Source organism: Lycorma delicatula, chromosome 1 (assembly GCF_047948215.1).
Source record: "Lycorma delicatula isolate Av1 chromosome 1, ASM4794821v1, whole genome shotgun sequence".
In the NCBI taxonomy this organism is placed as follows: domain Eukaryota; kingdom Metazoa; phylum Arthropoda; class Insecta; order Hemiptera; family Fulgoridae; genus Lycorma; species Lycorma delicatula.
Window position 1 is genome coordinate 134454244 of NC_134455.1, and position 25297 is coordinate 134479540.

Below are 25297 nucleotides of genomic sequence, written 5' to 3' on the forward strand. Positions count from 1 at the left end.
TTAGATCGCCACAGATTTTCCAGTTGTGTTCAGCGTATTTGATTTAGTCTAGGAAGTTTGCCATGTTTGCATAAGTCTCCTTCATGTGAACTGAGAAAAAGGCCTTATCCATTTGGCCACAGGGGCTCAATCCTTTATGTGACCTGCATGACCTACAGGAATAGAAGGAAGACGGTTGCTGTTGTGAAGTAATACAGCTTTCAAACCAAGGTTGGAGGAGTCTATGAATAGCCTCCAATCAGTTGGTTGGATCATGATTCAAATTCAAACATTTCATCAAGTCATTAACATCGCAACAAACAACAAGATTGTTTATCTTCTCAAAAAAAGAAAGCAGATCCCTATGACGATGTCTGTACTGTGAGAACCTAACATCACATTGGAGAAGATTCCATTGCTGTAGTCTTGATCCCAGAAGTTCTGCCTTCTCTTTGGACAAATCAAGGTCTTGAATGAGATCACTCAATTCCGTTGACTCAGTCTGTGCGGTTTATCATCTGATAAGTAATCTTCACAAGAAATGTTAGATTGCATTTCTGTGGCAAAAAATGTTATTTCACGATAAATATAACAAAAATTATACACTGCATTTACACATTTTTGTGGCATTTTGAATTAACAAATTTTTTACTTAAAAAGCACTCAAAAACCAGAAATTCTGCACTAATCACAGCACAAACAATATGAAATTTGCAGTCATAGCAACAGTAATAATGTGTATAGCCTACAAACAGATGGAGAAAGTTGTGTTTTGTCATGTAACAGGTGTGACAACTCCAAAAACAAAATAAACCCCAACTAAAAATGTAGATCAAGTAAAAAATGACATATCATTATATCTGCAAAGCAAAAGCTAATCGGTCATTTTTATGGTGATTTTTGAATTCAGCAGATGGAAATACAAAAAAATAAGCCATTTTTGAGTCCAAAACATTTTCATTGTTGGGCAATGTAATGAATCATCACTCCACCTTTATTTATAATCATGGTTATATAAACAGTTCATATAATTTTTTTTCATTTTTTCTATCATTGCTTTATTTCAATATATGAGTAAACATGAAAAAGCAAACTGCAGTAAAATTAATACTGAAGAGAATAAATAGATAAAACAGTGAAAGGTTGCATTTAATATTGGTAAAGTTTGAATGAATTATTATACAATGCAGGGCAAAAAGACTGATCAGATTGTTTTACAATACAAATTGGTTATTTTTTTAAAGAGATACTCAATAAACAATAACAACAAAATGATTTACTAGTAAAAAAAAACATCATGTAAGTTAAATGATTTCTTCAGTATTGGAAATTAAATTTTATTGAATTTTTCTTACAGTATTGGGAACTTAAGTAATGAAAAATTAATTTACCTGAGAAACAATAGCTAAAAAAATCTGCAACAGTACAAAGAGCCTTATGCAACACAGGACAAGCACAAACAAATCATCAGAGTGCATATACCAAAGTGTAAAGAGCCTTATATGTTAAAACAACATAAAATAAAATACATCCTAAAAAAACAACACAAATAAACAGTAATGTAAAATACAAATGTATAAAGCTATAAAGAGCCTATCCATGTAGTCATAAATTCTATTGCCAAAAATTAAATATCTTTTTATTATAAAATATTCCTGTTTTATAAAAGAATTTCATTAATACTTTTAACAGTTTCTTCATAATCTGAAAATATTCATCAGACGTTTTGTAGCAATCCCAATCCATGCTACACATTTTCATAGACACAGCACTCCTGTCACAGGCATTAAGGTATATTAGTCAGCACATACTGATAGATTTTTTTCATGACAACACAAACAAGTACTGTTCTCAAGCTAATATAATATCTTTTTTCTTTTATTTTATTCAAAATAATTCATTGCATACATATAGGAAATGATTGATAGCAGTAAGCTTTTCAATAAGATTTCTGCGCATTATCTGTCATTCCTTGTATAAAGTAAAGGAAGTATTGTGATCGAGAAAAAATATTGGATTTCAGCTTTCACCAGAAATATACATATTGACCATCCCTGAATCCATTTTAACTAGTTTCAGTATGATGTCTGTACATACATATGTATGTACCTCGCATAACTCAAAAACAATTAGCCATAGGATGCTGAAATTTTGGATTTAGAACTGTTGTAACATCTAGTTGTGCACCTCCCCTTTTGATTGCAATCAACTGGACCAAAGTGTCCAAAAAAAGCCCAAAATCCCAATAATTTGGAATTTGGTCTTTTTCTTAACTGCAGTAAAAAGCCCTCATTGAGAACTTTTCAACGATATATATAACAAGTGATATTTCATTGGTTCCAGAGTTACAGCCAAATAAAATTTTAATTAATGAAATATTTTGATCCTACAAGGGGAAGGCACATCGGTTCAAATCCTGCAAGTCTATTCTGCTAAATTAATGACTTCACAAAGCATCTTTGACAGCCCAAACAGATGAAAGTGGAAGAGTAAGTTCTGGACTGTAGGGAGGATGTTCCACCAGTCCAACTTGATGATTTCAACGGTATGGTGAGCTGTGTGCAGAAGGTGTTGTCATACAGCAACACTTTCTCGACAATTGACTTTACAGAAACCAAGTTCATCGTGGATAATTTCATGGGAAGAATCATGACAGATCTTCAAAGAAGCTCAACCTCATCAATAGTAATTCACATTTTTGCCTGAACTATCTCTTCAGTTTACTGAATCTTGTCGATAATAGTGGAGGTTGAGAGACATCCTGCTCCCTCTTCACAAGTTACACTTGTCCGATCCAATAACTTCACTTTCCAACTTCTCGACCCAAGAAAAATTACTTTCATATGATAAAGCACTGTACCTGTATTTTGACAAAAGTCTACGATGAATTTCAGCCCCTTTCATACCCTCTGATTAGAGAAAACAGTCACTGCTCGTTGTTCCTCCTTGGGTCTAGCAGGTGGATATGTTTACACTGTAATAACGGGAAGGGAAATGATGTGATCAGGAGCATATTTCGCAAATATGACCGCAGTTGTACAAACCCTAAGCACCCAAGAACAGAAGGTGTACAACAATGCACTCAAGGTGTACTCACACATGCACAACCTAGAAGGTATGTTATGGCAAAAGTATAAATTATTTCTGACTCACCCTCAAACATGTTTCAGTTAAAATAAGTCTATTCCAACATCAAATTTTAAAGTTCTGTTCTACAGTTTCAAACTAGTTCAATGATACTTAGTGCGTGACAGCATGGACAGAGACCACTCAATATATATTTACACAAATTTCAATAATGCATTTAATAAGTTAATCACAGATTATTATTCTAAAGTTGTATTAATTTGTATTGTTTAAAGTTCTAATGGTAGTGCAACAGACCTAACAGCAAAGATTTTTATTTAATGATAATACAGTTTACCCACAATTTTTATGAACTGTGCAATAGTTTAATTGGTACTGATTAATACCAATTATGATATTTGCATTTCATACATTGGTCTACTATGTAAGGAAAAAGTGAAGATTTTATTTAAACATAGCAGAAGAAAAGTTAAATTCATAAAAATTGAAAAGTTTTAAAATAACTCAAATGAATGATAGAGAATAACACTACATTATTACCAAAACCGTACATGCTCAGCTATCAAACCAGCTTCTGTCTGAACAACTGGTTATCAACAAAGATACCAACTCCTTCATTTCATTCTTGACTTTTATTTGAACACCAGAAAACAATATATCTTCATTCACAAATGAATCATTAATCAGTGTATCCACTCTCTGTAAAAAGAAATACTTTTTATCACTTATTATGCTAACATAAACAGTCAGAAAAATGTTACATTAAGAACAAACTGTGGATATGAACATAAATATTATAGAATCACTTACTTTTCCTTTGTTGGCGCTATTTTTTTCTTATCATACTAACAAACTAAAATCTTTAACCGATTATTTGCCAGTGGTATAATTAGTGGATTAATTGCCAGTATAATTTAAGTAGTTTTTAAAATGTGGAATTTTGAAAAACCGCTGACACTTGACGAATTGCAGTCCATTTTAGATGAAGATGAAGATAACAACATATCGCAAGCAACTGCTATTGACGCGACTTATATTCCACCTAAAGTTGATGAACTTACAGATGAAGAAGATTTTGATGACAATTTGCTAATCGAGACCCCTTCTACAGTAACAACTGATATAGCAGGTACGTTTGAGATTCATGTACATTCAGAAAAAGACATTGATGCTGAAATATCAAATTGCAAGGATAAACCAAAAAAATCTAAAACTAAACCCAAAACAAACATTACAAAATGGGAAAAAATTGAACCAATTTATAAAGAATTGCCAATTTCAGTAGAACAGACAAATAGAAATTTTAGAAAATAAACTGGCAGGAAAATCACCCCTTGAAATATTTTTCCTTTATTTTGATAATGATTTGCTGAATATGATTTTAGAGTCCAGTATAAAATATGCACATGACAACAATCGGCATGATTTTTCTTTAAATAGTGCGTTACTAAAAAGATTTATTGCAATTTCGATACTGACTGGTTATCATACGTTACCTCAAACAGAAATGTATTGGAGTAAGGATGAAGATAAGGTTGTTGAAATAGTCAGAAATTCAATGAGCCGTAACACCTTTAGAGCAATAAAAAGGAACCTGCACCTTTCCGATAACAAATTGCTTGACAAGAACGATAAATTTGCAAAAATTCGCCCATTTTTTTATGAAATAAACAAACGTAATTTACAGTTTGGCGTTTTTTCTCATAATTTATCTATTGATGAAGAAATGGTGCCATATTTTGGTAGGCATTCAGCAAAAATGTTTATAAGGGGAAAACCAATCAGATTTGGATTCAAGCTTTGGTGTTTATGTAGTTCTGATGATTATTTGTACCAATTTATACCATACGGAGGTGTTAAAAAAGAAAAACCAGAATATGGTCTGGGGATACAAGTAGTACTCGATCTGTTAAATGTTGGATCCCATCCGAACGAGCATAGAATTTATTTTGAAAATTTTTTTCGACATATGATCTATTTAAATTACTCAATGAAAAAGGATATTTCGCTACCGGCACTGTCAGAGAAAATAGGCTTCCTAATTCCCCACTAAAGAGTTCAAAAGTATTGCAGAAGATGAATAGAGGTACATTCGATTTTGCATTTGATAAAAAAACTAGTTTTGCAGTAGCTAGATGAAATGATAATGCAGTGGTGACAGTTGCCAGTAATCACAATGGAATTGACCCATTAGCAAATACAAAAAGATATAGCAGAAAAGAAAGAAAAGATATAACTATTAGTTAGCCATTAATGGTAGCACAATACACGAAATTCATGGGTGGCGTGGATTCTCATGACAATGGCATTGGAAACTATAGAATAAAATTGTGTGGAAAAAAGTGGTGGTGACCATTGCTTACTAATGCTATCGATTCTGTTATAGTAAATTCGTGGAAAATATATCGGCTTGTAAACCATGATAAAATCAGTCAAATTGACTTTAGGTCGTACCTTGTATTATCGTTGATCAAAAGTGAGTAAATAAAAATACCACAGTGCATCGCAGAAATTCGGGGAGATAATGTTCCTTCTCCATCATTGGCAACCAAAGATCGGCCTTCAAAAAATAGTTTGTCAGAAAATATTCATTCGGACAAAGTAGGGCATGTTATTTCCGAACATGCAAACAAAGCTAGAAGACGATGTAAGCTGTGCAAAAACCACACAATATTTTTGTGTATAAAATGTAAAGTCCACCTGCGCTCAAAATGTTTCAAAGAATTTCATTCACTGCAAAGAAAATAAATCCCCAATAAACTAAAAACAATTTAATGTTTTTATTGTTTTTTTCTAGTTTTATAAATAGTTTGGTTTTTTTTATGTTTTTACAAAGTTACATTTTATATTATGCTTTTGGCCAACGGTGCGTAAACGAACCATTTTATTACTAAGCCATTACTGAATTTTTTGTTGATATGAAAATATTTCTAGCTTTATATACTTACAAATAGATGAAATAAAGTAATTAATAAAAAAAAAGTAGTGTTTATTTATTTCTGGCATTTAATGGGTTAATTTAAATGAAATAGCATAAATGACCATTTTGTAACAAATTGTAATAGCATGCCTTCTAACCCACCAGGTTGGTTTAGAAGTGAACTCATCATCACAATGGCTGATTTAAGTCGACAGTTCTAAGGTTCAAATCCTAGTAAAGGCAGTTACTTTTATATGGATTTGAATACTAGATCATGGATACTGGTGTTCTTTGGTTGTTGGATTTCATTTACTCACATATCTCAGGAATGATTGGCCTAGACTGCACAAGACTAAGCTTCATTCACATTCATACACATTATCCTCATTCATCCTCCAGATGCTAAACAGAAAACGAAAGTAGCATGCCTACTCATTACAAAAAAGGTAACATCTTAAACAAAAAGTTAAAAAAGATTTGAGTCCGCACATCACCCTAACTAAATTAAAATAAATATATATATTGTCATGTGTTCACAGATAGACAAAGTTATTGCAAGATAACACAAGTAAATATTTATTACACATATAAGTTAGTTTATTATTCTTAAAACATTTAATAATGTATAAAATAATAATTTAAATTAAATACTAAAATAATTTAATAACAATTAAATTATAAATACCTAATTTCAATTCTGATCGACTAAAGGTTTTATAACCAACATTGTGTTAAAAATAAGAACAATAGAAAAATCAACAATTCTTACAATTCACTTTATCCAACTATTATTCACTTTCACTGTTAACAAGAGAACTACCCTACGTGAATGAATAATGTCACTTTTACTCCTATCCATCAAATAACTCAATGAACAGCTTCTTGTTTTCAACCAAATTAAAAAAAAAAGAGTATTTTTTTTGGAATTTGGAATACTGTTTACTCATCTGTACCAAACATTTACTCCGAAAGTTACTGCAAACTGTGATCGCTTTTATCACACACAGAACTGAACTTGAAAAAACTTGTAACTGGCATTTCGCTGGTCCTTGGCAGTATTTATATCTTCTGACCTGCAGTACCAGAACCCACCCTGTCCTTTTTATTGTTCAAGCATAATAATTAATTTCCTTTCTCCATACCTTCTACACTTTTAGAAAGAAACACTTGGTCATTTGTTTCTCCTTTCTTCATTTTCTCTCGCTTCTATCTGGAAGCCTCTGTACCCATTACAATACAAATATATTTCTAATACTAACTTCCACAATTGCAATAAAATATAATCAAAGAAAGATTCTAAGAGTGAAAATTATTTAAAAATTATTTCAAGGCACCATCAACACATTTTGCGATCCGTGCCAAATTCTGTATATTTGATGCCATTGAAGATTGAATATTATTCTTGCAGCATGAAAGTTACAGCCTCTACAAAGGTGACCATACAAAAGGCATAAGTAAAAAACAAAGAGCTGTTAGTAAATGATTCAAGTAAAAGGACTAAAGCTTCAGTGAAAATGCAGTTTGGCAGAATGATATATTGTTAATTAAGATATCAGAAATATCTACGCACCGAATAATGTATTACACTGTCCATTCAAATACATATTTAATACAACAAATTGTAGATACAACAACTGATGATCATTACTTCATCACACACATACGCAGTAAAAATCAGTATAATACATAAATTGTTTTACTGAAATTAATCTTTTTAAGATTCATATTACTCATCTGTACTGTTAAATAGTATTTTACATTCTATTATTATAAACCACATAGTACAGAATATTGAGATAAGACATATCTTATTTTAATTTTATCATGACAGTATATTCACCGGATCCTGCATCCTCAGTCATGATTGAATTCTTTTAATTAAACTGCATAATAAAATAACTATGTTAAAAATTAAAAATACGAAATAAACCATGCATATTGTGTAATATTTGTTACATTACTGTAATATTATAATGAAAATTACTTACTAATCTATTATTGAGCGTAACTATTTCTAGGAAAAAAAAAATTTATTTATTACATTTAATATAAAAAATGGTTACAAATTAGTAAATAGATTAAAAAATTCAAATTCAAATAGACACATTAGAATGGTTAGTTATGACATAACCAATATGTATTCTTACATACCTATACACAATACCACAAAAAAAATAAACATTAAAAAGTAACCGAGATCCTAAATGTATTAACGTTATTACTATTATTAGAAACATATATCAACAAAACTATTTTAAATTTAATAACAAATATTATGTACAAAAAAATACTTCCTACAGGATTTCCACTATCAGCAATTATATCAGAAATATATTTACAGGATTTTTATAATAAACTGGTATATGGCATCATCCATACATAGTTTTAATAATGGACACAGTATGTTGGAAGATAGTCTCATCATTGTACATAACCCAGTGAAAATCAATGAACATCTAATAATATTAAGCAGATTAAATTCCTATAACAAAAATTTTAAATTCATATTTGAAATAGATAATAATAGAATGTTAAATTATCTAGATGTCAATAATGAAATTCACAAGGACAACCAAATTTAAACAGTATTTAGAAAACTTACATCTAATTATATAACAATTCATAAAAAATCAAATCACACTCAGTCTCATAAAATTAACACTTTTACAAATATAATTAATAGAGCAAGTACGTACAAAATAAAAAAAAGAAGTTAAATAACAAAATAAACACTATGTAACATATAGCAGTTGAAAATGGATTTGAAAGTGCTTTAATAATATTTAAAAAATCCAACTATCAAAACCCACTAACAAAATAAATATCTTATAACCAATACGCAAGACAACACAGAAAAGTAAAAACATATACATAAAGTATTTATACACTAATATCATTGAAAACATTACCAAAACTTAAATAAATATTCAAACCAGCATACAAACCTAATAACCATATAATGGGAGGTAAAACTGTTAGAGTCTGTGACAGAATTTTACACACGCCACCTGGTTAATACTAAATGAGCAGTGATAAAGAATTGCCAGATTGTCTTTTCATTCTTTTGATCTCCTGGCAAAACACTGCAATGAAAACAAGGCAAACGAAACTTTGTAACAGTCCTTCTTAGGACTTTTTGACAACTGGCTCCAAAATAAGAGTATGAAAATCAACACAGAAGGCATCAACCACAGTAAAAGTGAATACATTAGTAAGTTAGCAATTAAACAAACTTAACATCATCACAATCTAGGAAACACACACAGCTGACAATTTCCAAATTCAATCACAAGGCTACAGTCTCGTGACAGTACAGTATACAGTGAGGGTATAGTCTCACTGCAGCAATAAATCATTCAAAATATTGAATTGCTACAAATATTAGAATAGATATTGATAATGTTTCAATAACCCACTCACCTTCCTCACAAGATCTTTTTGTACTAGCTGTAAAGTTCGAAGAAATGACAATCGTCAATATTTATAAACCTCCAAATGCTGTTAATGCTTCTAATCCCTGTTTTTAATCATGGGAGATTTTAACTCACACCACCAATTATGGAGATATAATGACAACAATACACAAGGCGTATCCCTAGTAGACTGGGCAGAGAGAAGCAACCTTAAACTAATGCTAAGCAGAAACTCACATTTCATTCTGAAAGATGGAGGAAAGGCAAAAGCGTGACCTAACTTTTATAACCATAGGTGCACAACTACACCACACTGTTGCAGAAGTACTTGATAACTTTCCAAATTCTCAAAACACACACACTCAGACAGTCACCACACTACAATTCCCATCAACTGTTCTCTTCCCTTACCTAGATGGAATTTTAGGAAAGCCAACTGGGATAAATTCAACAAGCAACTAGAGGATGACATCTGGTGGATACCATCAAAAATAGAGAACAATGCAAGATGTGCTGCTCTAATAATCAGCTCTGCCAAAAAAAACATATCCACCAAGGAGTAATAAAATCCTACATTCCGTGTTGGAATGAAGAGTACCAAAAACTGTACAATGCTAATGAATAAACAAGAGACCAGGGAATAGGCAGCAACTGCTAGAAGCCCTAAACAATGCTAAAACAGTTAGATGAAAAAAACGCTTAACCTACAACAAGGATCTGTACTGGCATCTCCATTGTTTAATATTTATACCTCAGATAAACCACAAACTACATCTTGAAAATTCATGTATGCAAAATATATTGCCATCAGTACCCAAAGCCTGAACTTAGCCCAAACTGAGGCTGTACTGACAGAAGACTTACCTTTAAACAACACCTTGAAAAATTATCAACTAAAGTTAAAACTAGTCAGCTTGATTCAGAAGCTGACCAATTCGACTTGGGTCATAGACACAAATCTGAATCATAACTAGAACCATTGGAACAACTCTGCTCCAATGGCTATCATTGCTAAGTAATATTGCAACCTCCCAAACTAGACGACTGGCAGCCCTCAAATACAATTGACAAAATATAATGCTAACCCATCTCTCCCATTCATGCCAATATAGAGTTTCTCAAATACCAGCACTCAAGACTGAAGTCCAGACATCCACCTATAACAGCCACCAATTGGGTCAACGACTTCAACACAAAGGATCACTGGAAAGCATTATGACAAAGATAGAATATTACTAACTCCAACCTTGTGACAGATCCAACTCTGACGGTACCAAGTTTTACTCTTCCCAGGGGACGGTAGGCAACATCAACAGGATTCGCACAAATCATGGTATCTGCAATAAGAGCTGAAGCACAAACGATTGCCCACCTTGCCCTGGTTTGTTCAAATGCATCTTTTAGAGGCTCGCAACAAGACATCCATGATCTTAACCCCAAAGCATTGGAATGACTGACCCACTGTGACCAGTGCTTGTGATAAGAAAGTGCAACAGACTTAATATAGTTAATAATAATATTGTTAAATTATTGTAAAGATTGCAATGTTTGTAAGTTCATTTGCATATATACATACCACAGCTATACACATTATAAAATATGTAAAGAACAAAAATACTAATAAACAATCTGTGTAGATTTTATAAAATTAAATGTAATGATAGCGATGGAATTTATACAGAAAAAACAAATAGATCCATTAAAACTAAATTTCTGCAACATTATGAAAATTACAAAAATAATAAATTAGGTGTATCTAATATGGCAGACTCTAATAAACATTCTATTTCTGTTATAACACAAATTTAGAAATTAATAAAGATAACAAAAAATTAAACATATCAGAAAAATATTACTTATATAAATACAAACAAAATATCAATTTGACAAACCATCAAGTCTTATAAAAACAGCAACATACTAACAACTTTCATTATATTACAGTAATATAACAAATATTATGCTACATGCATGGCTTATTTGGTATCTGGCCTTTGTATAGCTGAGTAGGTCCACAACTTTAAGCCATGGAAACGTTTATCTACTTTCTGATGCCATGGTCCCTACGGGTAAGGTTATGTTAGCTTTGTATAGCAGGGTATGTTCAGAACCAATCACTTCTTCCATTTCTTTATTTTTAAGTCTTTACCAAATTTTTCGCACTGTGTCTTCTAATTCAATAATCCATGTGTACCTACAAATTTTAATCTCTATAATTACGTATAAAATTGAAAATATAAATATCGCATTCGATAAACGTGCCTGCCATTACTGTAAACGAGTAACTACATGAATCCTCCCTCACGTACGCTTAGTGCAAATAGTCCCAACAATATTACTTATCGATCAGTTTTACAGAATGTATTTTTATTAAATACCTCCTCCAAATTGCACTAATAACCATTACTCTTTGATTACTTCAACACCTATCCTGTAAATTTTTCATTATTTACCTACTTTTGGAACTACTCTGCTATACACAACCCTAGTATTTTTAAACGTTTAACATTTTATATATCTTTTTAATATGTAGTTTAATAAAATAACGCAATCATGTTTGATGATGCGGGATCCCGTAAAAAGGCCAAAAGTAGTTGGATACTTTTAAGTACCGCAGAAAGCTAAAAGTACTTTCATAATGAATTTAAGGTAACATATATTTTATCTTTATTCATATGCTTTTTATAGCACACTTCACTATTAGGAAAAGTTAATATGAAAAACGTTTCAAGTAACTTACTTATTAGGAAGTTATAAGCAAGGATAGGATTCTATCAAATTTATGCATAAATGGATACTCGATCACTACAACAGCTATAATATGTAAACAATCTATAAACTTAACAAGTGTTGAGAAGTATCGTGAATGAGTCGTTCCTTTGATTCAATTCTTTTAATGAACGAAAGAATCGAAAATCGGTTTAAGGAGAAACAGATTCATACGATTAGATTCGAATCATATCAATCTTTCTTATGCTTATCTTGTGGTGGGGGATGCTCTATCAAACCAAATTCTAGCTTGCGTTTGTTTATGTACACAGGTGACGAATAACTTATTACATCATCACCCCACCGCTAATGTTTATTGCATATTCGGCAAATTTATTACTGCTGATTATAAGATATTTTCATTAACTGTGATATTTAACTGAGTTAATCTTAAACAATTAAATTTTATCTGTAAGCCCCAAAACACATTTTTATGTTTAATCACCAACTGCAGCAAAATGAGAGCCAAATTTTTTAATTTCAACTCGTTAAAAGTATTTATATCTAGAAAATTTATCATAATTTCACTTAAGTTATAAATGACAAAATTAATAAACATTATATATTACAAATAATTAACCTGACATCAATGATAAATTGTACATGACAAAATCAATAATTTAAAGTAACATAGCTTGTACCGTACGTTATTTTTGAGCGAGCCATTCATCCGTCTTTGTTTTTTTTATCACATCGATAGTTATGATTTATATTTACTTTAATACTATTTACTAATACGTACACAGTTACTTACAAAGACACACACAAACATTTTGTTTTTAAAAATGTTTGGTTCTATTATCACAAAAAATAGAGAAAAATAATAACAAAAAATTAAGTAAAATAAATAATTAATTAATACTTTTCAAATATTTTACATATTTACATGTTAAAATACAATTTTTTCGAAATTCTTTGAAGTAAGGCTACTTCACCTTTCAGTTATTAACTGTCGTCCCGCTTTTAAAAAAATCGTTCACAGGGAACAGAAGTTGTAGGAATGCAAAGTCTAGCATGCATTATTTTGAATAATCTTGGATAAATTAACCGCCGTTCTTTCCACCAAGAGAGAGGATTTTGTGTTCTTGAGATGAGCGGTTCATTTATATATTTATCTAGCTCTAAAATTCCAGCAACTAACTGTTGGGTTTGAATTAGTTAAAATTGGCGTTACTTTTTTTATCAAAATCTTCCCAAGCAGTTGAAATGCAGGGTTCAATCATTTATTGTTCGGTTTCAAACCTATCGCTTTGTTCGATCTGAATAGTTCGAACTTTCTGTGAAAGTTTTGTGTAAGCATTTTGGTAAGATGCTTCATTTTTAAAGCCTTGGTTTTAAAGCGAGGATCTAATAGCAGCTTTCAAGCAAAATATTATTTTCAACATCCTTAAATTTGTATTGCAGTTGGTCGAACATCTTGTTACATACTTTAACGATTTCAGAATTCTGAGTAGAAGATTTAATGTTAAGTACATGTCTTGTCATCGCTCGCGCCAATAAACAGATTTTTGAATTGGTGACAGTTTTTTGAGAACTTTTTTCAATAGTTATCTCTTCAAACATTTTAAATAATTTGCACATTTCAGCTATAACTGTCCACTCATCAAATTAAATATTATTTAGAATAGGACTCACCAAAGCGATAGTCGAAATTAGTGGTTCTTTTGTTTCTAATAACCTATTAAACATGTGCAGGAGTGAATTCCATAGGGTAGGCACTTCCTGTTTTAATTTTAATTCTTTAAAATTCATTTGTCGCTGCATGTTTTGCAGTTGAGGCAGCATGAGAACTTCGTTTAAAAAATTTGACAATTTTTTTATTACCATAATTATTTTTACTTCAGACACTGCTGCTTGGACAATTAATTTAATTTTATGCGCTAAGCAAGGAATATGGCGTAGCTGACAATTACGAATAGCAGCTTTTAAATTTGCTACATTGTCACTAACAACCGCTCCTATTTTGTCAGTAATAGCCCATTCATTGAATTTACCTTATAATTCAATGGCAATGTTTTCATCCGTATGTTGACTGCAGATTTCCATACAAGTAAGTAATTGGGTTTTTAAAATGCAATCATGGTCAATGAAATGGATAGTTATGGCCATATAATTATTATTTGAAACCGATGTCCAACTGTCAGTGGTTATTGCGCATGTTTCTATATTATATAATGACTTACGAATCTCACAAGTAATTCTATCATATTATTGTGGAATTAAACTAGTTGTAATTGTTTTCCGACAAGGAAGCAAATACCCAGGGTTTAACATATGAAAAAACTTCTTGAATTCTTCATCCTTAACTAGTGAAATAGGTTGATATTCTTTAGTTTATAACCTAATTAATTGAATATCTAACGCTCGGATTTTACTTTGAGGGACAGGGTTTGTAACAAAGGAAGTAAGGGACACTACTGTGTTTTTTTTTTTTTTATGACAAAGATGTTATTGGATGCACAGAAGGAATAGGCGATTCAACAAGGTTTGTTAATTTAAGGGCTAATTGCTGTGGTTCATTTGGTTCAGTTGCAGTAGATGTAGTATGATTTAAGTTATAATGCATTTCTGAAACATAATCAGGACAAGGATTTTTTTTCTTGAAATATCAACTCCTGGGTGTTTAACATTAATATGACGAGATAGATTACTAGTCGTCCTACCGGCATAAGATACTGAACTACAGCAAAGATTACACAAGGCTTTTCTGAAGCAAGTCCAGATGTGGAAGTACTTTTATTTAAATGAAGTAATTAAGAACTTGTCCTTGATAATGACATCTTTGGTTAATGATTTAGTCGAAATACTGAAAATTTTGTACTAGATCAGTAACCAAAGAAGTTTTAAAATGGTTATTTAAAAAAAGAATTTTAAATGTTGATTTGGATCCATTTTTGTGGAAGGCATTTTCTAGATAAAGTAAGTCATAGAAAATATCAAATCATTTTTATCATTACAGAAGGTAAGATGATTGTAACCGACTATCCTTTAACACTAAAAAAGATGTTTTTAAAATTTACCCGTAACGATCCAAAATATATTTTTTAAACTCATTAAGATTTATATCTTTGGATATAAAATTAATGAATATACTATTAGCTTCTTTTTGGGTAAAACAGATTGAACTCTGCTATATTAATGTTTATTAATAATGTTAATATTAAGTATTTCATTTATTTGAATTATATTTAGTACTAGCAGACCCGGCAATCCTTCGCTATTGCTAGATTTATGTATATATATAGATTAAATGAACACAAATGAAAGTTTGAAGAAACATTAAAAAATTGAAGATTACGGAACTTCGCAAAATTTAACCTTTCCCTTTCTCCCTACTTCCATTTTCGCAAAAATGTATATTTTCACGTAATTAATATATATTCTGAATATGAGTCAAATTAGAGCATAAATACAATTTTCCGAAATATCTCCTAACGCATCCAAACTAATTCAGAAACCTTTGTGGGCTTGCGCACAACTAATCTAAGTTTCATTGCAATACGATGAATGGTATAGAAACGCATACGGAACAAACAAACATTCATTTATATATACATATATAGATTAAATAATCTAATTATTAGTAATTTAAATAAAAAAAAGATTGTAAAAACATATCTGTCCTGGTTTTTATAATCGTTTAAGGATATTATTTCGTATAAAAAAAAATTAAGTATGTTTTAAGTTTGCCAAGAAGTGATTTAGCAAAGTAAAATATTTGTTTTACTCGGTGCACTATGTTTCTTCCACGTGTTTAAAGATTAATAAATCACTTCATAAAAAAGATAAAATACTGAGAGCGGTTTTAATTTTCTTTGAAATGGCTGTTTCTTGAAAAATTAGCCGATAACTGGGATGTCATTGTTCCAAAAAATCATTTTGGGTATGGGTAATAAAATATTTATTGAACAGTTAATAGGGCATTTTTTAAGTTAACATTAGTCCAGAAAGGGTGCATTTTGTAATATTTGAAGAGATATTTTAAGAAATTACTTAGATTAATAGAATACAGATTAGGAGTAAAATACGATCACCTCAAATTCTACATTTGAGGTACAATTTCAAATTACACAGCGTCTGACAAAATTATATAAGATATATTTTCTTTAAATTATACCTGTTACAGAAATTTAGGGAATACTTTTTTATTTATAAATATACTATTATATTAAGAGGAAGGGTTTTTTTTTGTTCGGGATAAACAAAAAACTACTCGAACAACCGCAATCAAATTTTTTTGGCGTAATTGAGAATGTTTTTAGATATGGTTTCAACATTAGAATTTGAATTCTAAGATTTAAATTTTTAAGATTTGGTTCCAACAATCAGGAAAATTTAACAAACTGTTGATTTGAGGCAGGCATAGAGGTAAATAACATAAAGTGTACAGACCGAGTCCCGGCTGCTGGGAGGGACCCGGGAACAACGAAGTTGGGCCCGGTTCACCCCTCTCGGGTGGTTTGAGGCAGGCGAATCGAAGAATCAAAAGATCCAGACCGGCGAGCCGATCTACCGTACCGGACATATTTTCGGTAGGCGGGAAGGCTCATTTGAGTTAAGGGACACTCTCCTGAGTTGAGCTAAACTTGATTGCAGATCCATCCCAGGAGAGCAGGGGGAAAAAAAATATATATATATCTAATCTCAACCCACCGGGTTGGTCTTCTGGTTAACGCGTCTTCCCAAATCAGCTGATTTGGAAGTCGAGAGTTCCAGCGTTCAAGTCCTAGTAAAGGCAGTTACTTTTATACGGATTTGAATACTAGATCGTGGATACTGGTGTTCCTTGGTGGTTGGGCTGCAATTAATCACACATTTCAGGAATGGTCGAACTGAGACTGTACAAGACTACACTTCATTTACATACATATCATCCTCTGAAGTAATACCTTATAGTGGTTCCAGAGGCTAAAAAGAAAAAGAGAATTAAGGGGCAATTTCAACAGAAAGGAAACATCTCTAATAAGGTTTATGAATTGGCAAGAACAATTCATTTATATGTGGGTTGAATTTTGAAGAAGCCAAAAAGTTTTTTAAATGAGAATTGGTCAGCTTTGATCGTATTTTTTTTTTCATATTCATAATTGTAAATAACAGTTGACTAACATACATGGAACCATACCTACAACAAAATTTCAGAGCAAACTCATACAGGTTTGGGAAATCAGTAGATGAGAGAAATTTCCAAATATCAAATTTCACTTGTTCGTTCATTAATTTATTATTAATCAAATATATATTACATTTTTCCAATACGCTGGTTTTCTGATAATTGTTAGTGTATTCTAATATTTTAATAAATTCGTTTGCGTTATAATAATGTCCAGTTTCTAAAATGTGTTTAGCAAAATTAGATCTTTCATTATTTTTAATTATACAATTAATATGTTCTTTAATTCTTATGTAGAATGAACAATTTGTCATTCCGTTATACTATTTTAAATTTAATAATAAATATTATACAAAAGAAAAGGGTTTAAGTATTAGGACCTACACTTTTCGATATTTTGGCCAATATTTTTATGAATGAACTAGAAAACATCCTGCTATCCAATATAATCAATAAATATCAAATTATTTTATATAAAAGCTATGTACATGACATTTTAATAATATATAATCAACAATTTAACAATGAAGAAGATATAATAATGGAAAACATGAATTCTTTAAATAATAATATTAAATTCACTTTAAAGAGGGAAAATAATAACGACATTGACTATTTGGAGATAAAATTTAACAAAAAACTTATTACTAATAAAATCGATATAGACATGTATAGAATGCCTACAAAACAGGATACTATAATACATTTGAAATCTTTTCATCCTTGGAGTCAAAAAATTGGCAACCTTTAATTTACTAATTTACAGAGTAATTAAATACTTAAAACACAATAACATAAAATTAAAAAAATAAATAAATAACATTAAACATATAGCTGTAAATAATGGAAATGATACTAACTTAATAAATAAATTATATACCAGAATAAAAAAATAAAATATCTATAAAGGACAAAATAAAACTAATGAATAACAATGCAATAAATGAATAAATTGAATAGAATATAAACTATAATAATATATTTAAAAATTTTAATTAAAAACAGTATATACAACAAAAAATAAAATACTTAAAATAATGAGGATCCTTCTACAACACTAAATCATGATAACAATTATAATTTAGAAAAACAAAAAAGTGTATAGTCTCAATTGCGAAAACTATGACCTAAAATATATTGACAAATCGTTCATTCTCCATAAGAATCAAAGAACATATTAAATGTATAATTAAAAATAATAAAGAAAGATCTAATTTTGCTAAACACATTTTAGAAACTGGACATAATTATAACCCTAATGAATTTAATAAAATATTAGAATAATAATAAATTAATTAACAAACAAGTCAAATTCGATAATGATAAATTATATAAACAAATAATACAATAATTATTAAGCAATAGGTTGGTATTATTTCATTTCATATCTCATAATAGTTGTAAATACCTTACGGACATGACGTTACATTTTTATTAACATATAACTTATTTTATTATTGACAATCGACTATTATGAACGTAACAATTTTAATTTCAATTTAATTATAATTATACATAAAAAATTATATAAATGATTAAGTTAATAACTTCAAATAATCCCTGATGATGGTGAACTAACAATCGAATGTGATATCACTAACTAGGATCTATCATAACCGATAAAGAAGAATCCGTTTAATGAATAGATTATGAAGGGAAAGAGCAATGCTTTGGTGTCACTTTCTTCCTTTTTGAGTACTCATAAGTAAGTTGATCTGAAATAAGAATTTTTGCGTTTGGAGAATCACAGATTAAGTATTAGCTCCATTGTTGATTTACCCGTACACCTCCGACACTTTTCTGTATAAAAAGCACATTTTTTAGTATTTTAATTGAATTTAAACACCGCATAATTTAATTGTCAAAAATAAATTACGTCCTAGACTTTTAAGTATAATTATTATATACATATATATTTTTTAGTAACTTATTAATCTGTAACTGAACAAAGTATTATTTGATTTAAAACAAAAACACAATTCTGGAATTACCTTCTGAAAATAGTACATAATTTGAATCTAAGTGTTTTTGAAATCTTGTTTATTCTAATGAAACAAGAGAGATGAAAATTATAACTAGCAAAACTTACCTCCTGGTCACAAATTCTGCCTTCATTACTAAAACTTACCTTTACCATAAAGACTGGATTTATTCAAGTATTAATACTAAGTAGGATTATTATACTTAAATTTTAAGGTAGGAGCTATTAAAGAGGATTTTCTGTACCTTTATTTTTCCAGTAGGAAAGTAATTTTCTCATTAGCGAGTAATATCTATATCTATACTTTTACATACACTTTTACAAACAATCGATATGATTTAAAACCAAATCATACAAACAACAACCATTAATATAAACAAGATATAACATTACAATCGACTTCAATTTGGTAATGATTTCAAGATGTCAATGGAAAAAATAATTAAATGGATATGCCCTTATAATCTCTGTCTTTTGGTTTTGATGTTAGGATGTTTTATATCATTTATGTTAACGATTTAAAGCATAATGGTACACATTTTTTTTATTTGAGCTAACCATTACCTCTGTTTAATAAGTGAATTTTTAAACTGTAAAAATATAAACGAAAAAACTATTAATTTCTTGGGAAATGATGGAATTCACAGGCATTTCATCCCAACATATTCAGCAGTTGTCAAAAGATTGGGAGTGGTTATAATTAAATTTATTAATGATCATCTGGGAAATGATAAACAAACATTAAAAATTGAGATTCTAATGTTTGAAGGACATAATACTATCTTAAGTCAAGTAGAAGCATGACTTAACTTTCATCTTCTACATTTCCTATTTTGTTACTCTATACACTTAAATCTTAATCCACTTAAGATTAAGATACACTTAAAGGAAATAATCCAAATAATTTATTCATCATTATATCTCGAAAGCTCTAATCAATAGGCTTACAGTAATGTAAGTAAAATCTTTGGTGTTGATATTTTGTAAATTACTAATATTAGCTGTAACAACACACAAGGTCAAAAATTGAGTATTCTCATCAACTTGGCACTTTAATACTAATAAAAGATATTAAAACCTTTCTTCTACAGAGGAAATTGGTATAGATTGAAAGGATTCATCTGCAATTAATCTTTGTGTGGCTACATTGTGCACGACAAGAGCAAACTACAAAATTAAGTTACTAAACTGCGTCCACTATCCACCTAAATTTTGACTAACATACAGACTTTTTATTTACTCAGTAGTTATATTTTTGGAATTAATGTAATTTACAATTAATGTTCATTTTATGTAGAAAATGGTTTCCCATTTTTAAGGTTTAAGTATAACATCTTTTGAGGCATAAAACCGAATTTCATGAGCAGTATGTTTTGTTCACAAAGTAATGTACTCTAGCAGGAAAGTTATGAATTGCTGGGAGAATGCAATTAATATATTTAAGAGCTACTGCAATATAAGCATTGAAGATAGACATATATATTGAAGACTAGACTTATGACTAAAGTGAGTGATAAAATGAATATCCAATTGAATGTTAAGAGGAAGAACAGTTTATTTCTACTTTACAATTCAAGATTAACTGTATACAGTCCACTGTATATGAGAACTATTATGGTCAACAGGTTTCACACAGTCTCACAGTTATTGAAACTCCAAACAAATAATCTTTATTAACTGTAATAATTTTTTTTTTAAATAGCTCCACAAAATTTTCTGTGACTAGAGGAAATCCTTATTTCACATCACAAATGCTTGCCGTTTGGCAGTCAAGATATAACACAATCACTAGCCTTCAGGCTGAACTGGCACTACAATTTGGCAGAAGGCTGCTAGGCTGGTGGTGAAGTCTGAATCCTCATAAATATTAAAAACTGGTGCAGGTGCTGATCCTTTTATTACATTCTATAACAAGGTTACCTAACATTAAAATTTAGTGAAGACACCTTGCAACACAGTTTGGAAGTGATCATCCCACTCACAGAATAGTGTTTAATGAAGGTATGCTATTAAATGTAAAGTACATTAATGTACTCTTAATGTATAGCTGATAGCAGCTATAAACATCAAGAGCCTAAGGCAATAACTAGCTATCACTTAGAACAATAAAATAATTTGTTTTTAGATCTGTAAGCTTAATATTTTATTCAGTAGCCTACATGGATACTAGGACCTTACTTCTATAATTATCTTTAATATTGATGATAATAAATACTTCATAATGTTAACGCCTAAAATAGATATTTATTTAAAATCTAATGTTAATACTAACAAAAAGTACACTTATTAAAATAATACTGTAGGGCAATTTTTAACACGGTTACATAAATTTATTACAACACAAGTATTTATTTTCCCTTACATTTATTGTATAAAATTATGCTCTTTAACTTATTTTGACTACAATGAATCAAAAATAATGTTTTTATAACACGTTTTTGTTATAATAATTTGCCTACATACATAACAAACATTTGTATACAATGCACAATATTTGATAACATATGATTCAATTTTTAGTTGTTCAAAACCAATACTTTATCACTCTATCGTACATTTCTGCTATAATACTACACATCTGCATACATTTTGCTTCCATACATTATTTTTCCTTACAAAACCATTCTATTTTTATCTACATTTTATACTTTCAATAAAGAAGGATTACAGAATAAATTAAAATTAGGTTTACATAAAATAATACACCTAATAATCTAATGCTGTTTGTTAAAAATTTTTTTTTACATTTTCTGTAGATGACATGACAAATTTTAAAACCCCACTATTGCTGAAATAATTATTGGGATAGTATAGTTTATAATTTCTTTTATATAGAACAGTTGTAAGTACAAAAAAAAAAGCTTCCAAGTTTTCTGTCTGTAAATGATACACATTTTTCTATTAAAATGAATTCTTAGAAAAACAATTTAAAACACAACAGACATTGATTTGGAATATGTATAAAGTTACAACCTCACATTCAGGTACCTTTTCAGAAATCTGATTAATTTCAGTCATTTTTATTTACACGTATATTTCACAACAAAGGATAGTTAACGAAAAACCTCAATGAAGTTATAAAAATAAATTTAATTCAATTTATTGAGATTAAACTATTAAACAAAATGCAAACAAAAAATATCTAAAAAAAAAAATTAAATAAATATAATAAATAATATTATTAATAATATATTATTTATATTATTAATATTAATAATAATATTATAATAATATTATATTGATATTATAATAATATATTATATTATTATAAATTTAACATCATATAAAAATAATGTGTTAAATATGTATATTTTTGAAGAATGCTTCTGATAAGAATATCACAGCCCTTAATTAATTCAAGTTTGTTATTGTTTGTATTGTATTGTTAGTTATTTAGTTAAAAGTCTGAAAAAAAAATTACCCAAAGACTTTTTAAGAACTGATGAAATCCAAAGTGCCATTTCAAAGTTACAACTCAACTGAAAAGATTAGACAAAAGTACTTACATTAATTTTTCAAATTGGTAGATAGAAAAGTTTCTTCAATTAAGATCTACAAAAATTAATTCAGACAAAAGTTTACATTATGTTACCTTACATCGGAATGTTTTCTTAACAGTATGAATGGAAAGTTTGCCTTTCTTTACACACAAAACATGTGGAAAGTGCATCTTCAAAGTATAACTGTGAGTAAAAGATTTCTGACAAATACTACATGTAAAATTTTTTCACCAGTATGAACAGACAGATGTATAACTTACAGCAAAAGATTTTTGACAAACATTATATTCACACTGGTGAATTTCTTTTCCCTAGAATGAATGGAGATGTGTCTAAAGTTGATCTCTGATTAAAAGATTTATGACAAAAATTACATGTAAATTTTTTTCACCAGTATTAAACTTTTTATACTGGTGAAGTAAACTTTCACCAATCTTTAATTTTCTTTAACAGACTTCTCACAATAATTACATGTGAATTTTTTTTCACCAGTATGAACAGAAATATGCTTATTTAGATTATTACTGATTCTAAAAGACTTCTGGCAATAATTACATGTGAATTTTTTTTCACCAGTATGAATGGACATATGTGTTTTTAAATTAGATCTCTGACTAAAAGATTTCTGACAGAAATTGCACGTGAATTTTTTTTCACCAGTATGAGTGTTAATGTGTGTTACTAAATGAGATTTCTGGTTAAAAGATTTCTGACAGATATTGCATGTGAATTTTTTTTCACCAGTATGAATGGAGATATGCGATTTTAAATTAGATCTCAGACTAAAAGATTTCTGACAATAACTACATATGAATCTTTTGGGTGTGAATTTTCTTTCACCAGTATGAATAGAGATATGTGTTTTTAAATTACATTTCAGATTAAAAGATTTCTGACAGAAATTGCATGTAAATTTTTTTTCACCAGTATGAATGGAAATATGTGTAATTAAATTAGATTTCTGATTAAAAGATTTCTGACAATAACTACATACAAATTTTTTGCACGTGGATTTTTTTTCACCAGTATGAATGGAGATATGTTTTTGTAAATTAGAGCTCTGACTAAAAGATTTCTGACAGAAATCGCATGTGAATTTCTTTTCACCAGTATGAATGGAGATATGTCTTTTTAAATAAGATCTCTGATTAAAAGATTTTTGACAGAAATTGCAAGTGAATTTTTTTTCACCAATATGAATAGAGATATGTGATTTTAAATTAGATGTCTGACTAAATGATTTCTGACAGATATTGCATGTGAATTTTTTTTCACCAGTATGAATGTAGATATGTTTTTTTAAATTTGATGTCTGACTAAAAGATTTCTGACAGAAATTGCACGTGAATTTCTTTTCACCAGTATGAATGGACATATGCTTTTGTAAATTAGATCTCTGACTAAAAGATTTCTGACAGAAATTGCATGTGAATTTCTTTTCACCAGTATGAATGGAGATATGTTTTTGTAAATTAGATCTCTGACTAAAAGATTTCTGACAGAAATTGCATGTGAATTTTTTTTCACCAGTATGAATGGAGATATGTGATTTTAAATTATATCTCTGACTAAACGATTTCTGACAGATATTGCACGTGAATTTCTTTTCACCAGTATGAATAGAGATATGTTTTTGTAAATTAGAGCTCTGACTAAAAGATTTCTGACAGAAATTACACGTGAATTTTTTTTCACCAGTATGAATGGAGATATGTCTTTTTAAATAAGATCTCCGATTAAAAGATTTCTGACAAAAATTGCACGTGAATTTTTTTTCACCAGCATGAGTGGAGACATGTGATTTTAAAGTAGATTTCTGACTAAAAGACTTTTGACATATTTTACACATGAATTTTTTCTCATTATCAAGAATGAATCTGTTCTTTAAACTACCATGATCGTTAAAATCTAGATTACTTAAAAATGAATTTAAGCACACATCAGAGTGTTTTCCTTTTTTTTCTCTAAACTGAGATGGTCCTTCATCAAAAACTGCTCCTTCACCATGATCCTGCAAACAATATGTTTATGCAGTAAAAAATGAATTATAAACTTTAGGTTACTTGAATCTAGTATATATTTGATTGCTTTTAACCCTATGTATGAAACTCAAATTGTGGTACTTCAAATTAAAATCTAGGAAACATTATTTCTCAATATATTACTATTTTACAGATTTAATAGAAAATAAGTTAAACAATATTTGCATTTTACTAAGATGGTTTTATAAATTACATTATAAATAAATAATATTATTTTATTTATAAAACTGGTGGGTAATTCTTCATTATAGTTAGAAACTTCATTTTTTGTTCCTATCTTCCTCCACAAAATGATATAAAGAAAGCTATTTAATTGAAATATAATATAACAATTGGGTTAAAAAAAACATGTCTCAATGTTGCAATATGTTTTAATGAAGATTAATTATGGATAAATAGTATACTTTGTATTCCACAAACAGAAAGATTTATTACACATGATTATAATGTAAAAATATTTGTGAGTATAACATGTATGCAGTTAGTATTAAATTTT

At 29.4% G+C, this 25297-nt stretch overlaps 1 pseudogene; it reads right to left on the reverse strand.

Moving 5' to 3' along the window:
* The window catches only part of LOC142317646 (uncharacterized), an 85414-nt pseudogene that overhangs the window by 28661 nt on the left and 31456 nt on the right, over positions 1–25297 (reverse strand).